This window comes from Octopus bimaculoides, chromosome 6 (genome assembly GCF_001194135.2).
Source record: "Octopus bimaculoides isolate UCB-OBI-ISO-001 chromosome 6, ASM119413v2, whole genome shotgun sequence".
NCBI lineage: Eukaryota > Metazoa > Mollusca > Cephalopoda > Octopoda > Octopodidae > Octopus > Octopus bimaculoides.
This window is the reverse complement of record NC_068986.1, coordinates 97,291,696-97,295,339: the sequence shown is the minus strand read 5'-3', so window position 1 is coordinate 97,295,339 and position 3,644 is coordinate 97,291,696.

Sequence of the window (3,644 nt, the reverse complement as noted above, 5' to 3'; positions counted from 1 at the left end):
ATATATATATATATATATATATACATGCATACGTATATAGATATGTGTGTTTGTGTATGTACGTGTGTGGGGTTGTATAGTGAAACCCTTTTATATGCGTATTCGCATGAAATGATTAGAAACTGGAAATGAAATATCGTGCTTATAATTTAAGATGTGATTTATGTTGGTTTTAAAGCTTAAGAGAATTGTAGTGTGTTACTTAATGAGACAGGAAATGTAACTAACTAAGGTGTCTAAACAGCATATTGCAATAATGGGTAATGGTAAAGCATTAGTTATATAGGTTTATATTTATACAAAATAGAATAAGTGTAAAGAAGGAATATATATCAGTTTAAGGTTTGGATTCGGTAGTTTAGTCGTTGTGTGGATGATTCAACAACGTGTGGTGGAAACATGGATCTAAGTAGAACAATATATTCATGAGCAGTTAGTTCAAACATGACGAAAATAATCCCTGTGTTAAACGAGGTAATTATGTGTCATTAAATGAATGGTGATATAAAAGCTGTGGTAAGATCATGTTAAAAAGCCAGGATGAATAGCTCTAATCTTAAATATTGGTTGGAGGCGTGTGTACCAACAAACTGAGTTGTATAGAAGACTATCTGTGCGAGAAATCTGTAAGGTTAACTTAATTATATTGGGCTATGTAACTTTATTCTACTCTTAATGTAGTTAAGTAATATGTTTTCTATAATCATAATCCTCGCTAACAAAGCCCATTGTACACTTCTTAGCAATGGGTAGTGGAATGGGGAGTGGTTTTATGATCACAAAACTACTCTATATGCATGCATATTCAAGGTATCAAGTAAAAGATTGCAGGAAAGTAATTGATAAAATATTTAAATGAAATACGATTAGATAATAATAAAAAAATTGATAAAAAATGTTATGCAGTACGATTAGATAGTAATAAAAAAAAATTGATAAAAGATCTTATGCAATAAACGACCGTAAATGATATGACATTAAAACAGCTGAGATAAAATAAAGTGAAATGGTAATTAAAGGAGCGATAAAAATATTAAAATGAGGAAGGCGGCAACATTAGGCAACGGATGTTTTCACCCTAAATCTAAAGAAATCAAGGTCATATTATGCAGGAAAATAATTGGAGATATTATATTCCATAATTCAGCGGTTCTGAGATAAAGGTTTGCGAACGCAACTTCTACAGTCTTTGTGCGTTACCCAAGAAGCGTAGATGCGATTTGCTGAGTTTGACAAACCATTATTTCAGAACGGAAATTCTGGACTGAATGAAGTGCATCTAATTTCCTTTTACAGCTGTAATGTTAGAGCAGGAATAATTTTGTAACACTCATTTATTAACATGAATGAGTTAATAAAATGAAGGAAAGAGAAGATTCCCAACTAGACCCGCATGTGATTCTGTACTCCATTAATAGTGACCTGTGCATGTGTTCAGGAATACTTCCAAGATGAGACGTACTCTATGTTTGAACAGATTTAACCACCGTAGAAATATAATAGCCTTTCGGGTGTTAAGAACTTTTGAACGGTAGAATGAGTTTCCCTACAAGCCACTCTATTAACTCATTCGCAATGTTGGATTCCAGTCTCAAATTGAGTATGAATTAACACCTAAATCTCTTTCCAGAAGGGCAAACACGTTTAAAACAATCTTATCCATCAAAATAGAGACATGATTAGGTTTTTTTATGTGCTTTAAAATATTATGTTGATTTTGAGAATATTAAAATTAAAAAGCTATTTGTTTCTCCATAGCGTCATTCTAGTTATGTCACTGAAAATATCTTCGTAGGCGGAATGTTTGACATTTTGTAAAGGTGAGTGAGACAGGAAAGTGTTCTATCGTCGGCAAACATGTCAATAAATCGTATTACTTTGGTATAATTGATCGACAGTTTCTTAAATTTAGAAGTAGGTATGCCTATTCTATTATAGTGATAAACCAAACTACTTGAAATAAAAATTATCAAATTTAGAAATTGTACAGAAATGTGCTTCAATGTGAATGGTTATATGGAAAAACAATAATGGTAGAAATTCACACTGAAGTGACTTAAATGAGTTAAATCAAATCAACGTAGAAGATTTAACTTTCGAGATAGAATTTGAGCTTATACTGGATACGTTTTCAGGTTTCTAGACGTATAAAGAAGACACACTTCTATGGCATATGTGCTGAGTAGAATATTCAAGCTCTCGAATGCATATAATTTGTAAGGTCTTTCATCACCAATGAAAGACTAATATCCAAAAACAATGCTTCATTTAAGTCTTAAACCTAAAAGTCCTATTCCATTTAAGTCTTAAGATGCTTCATTTAAGTCTTAAACCTAAAAGTGCTACTCCGTTTAAGTCTTAAGATTTTAGAAATTTCATATGAAACAGATATCGCTTTTCGTTTTATTTCGACTGGGATTTCTACCTGTTTGTGTGTTTATTAACGCGTACCTTAAAAGGGATATAGATGAGGCCAATGCAGGTTTAAAATGCGATATTGGCTTATGACTTTAGTAAAATATTTCACTTCCTAGCATTGAGATTCAGGAGAGCATGTACTCCTGTTAATACAAGTACAATTAATTTGAGGGTAAAAGTTGGGTATAAGATTCAGGTTGCTAAGTGAATTAAATAAAGATCTGGTACGGAATGGATTTGTGCAAGATGATTTGTAAAATAAGAACTTTTGATGGTCTTCCTTTATACATGTTTTATTATAATCATACGGTGGATGTACGTGATCTAAGTAGCTTGAAACAGTTTAAGGGATCTTTTATCAAATGATTGTTTGCTAATTATTCCAGAATCCCTTTTTGTTGGATATTTATTACTGTAATGGTTGTTTGAGGCTTAAAGTTACATTTTTTCGTTTTTTCTTTTTATTCCAGTAAGGTTATTCTTAACAAAGATATTCTAGATTTCTTTCTTTTTATTTGGATAAGTCGGGCCAGATTATCGTTTAAATGGATAACCATCGTTTAGATGGATTATCGTCTTATATGGATATTTTGGGCCGGATTATCATTTGCAATAGTTCTATAAAAGTTACTTTTAGAGATTTTGTACATTTTTATTTGTTGTATTCTATTTTAGCTTTATTCATCTTTTATCAGTTTAAATAAATATTTTATCCTAGTTTTTAATTCATCGTGTTTGTCCTATATTTTATTTTCAAAAGCATTATTTGTTTTCTTAACTTACAACTTTCGGCAAAAAGAAATTCTTCTTCAAAAGGTTCGAGGGCTCTGCTTGTAGAGAGGATGCCCGTTAATCTTGAGACTTTATTCAAATTTGTTACGTTATCACCTTGTTTATCAAAGATGTATACTTGTCACCTGTGGAGGCGCAATGGCCCAGTGGTTATGGCAGCGGTCATAGGATCGCGGTTTCGATTTCCAGACCAGGCGTTGTGAGTGTTTATTGAGCGAAAACACCTAAAGATCCACGAGGCTCCTGCAGGGGATGGTGGCGAACTCTGCTGTACTCCTTCACCACAACTTTTTCTCACTCTTACTTCCTGTTTCTGTTGTGCCTGTAATTCAAAGGGTCAGCCTTGACACACTGTGTCACGCTGAATATCCCCGAGAACTACGTTAAGGGTACACGTGTCTGTGGAGTGCTCAGCCACTTGCACGTTAATTTCA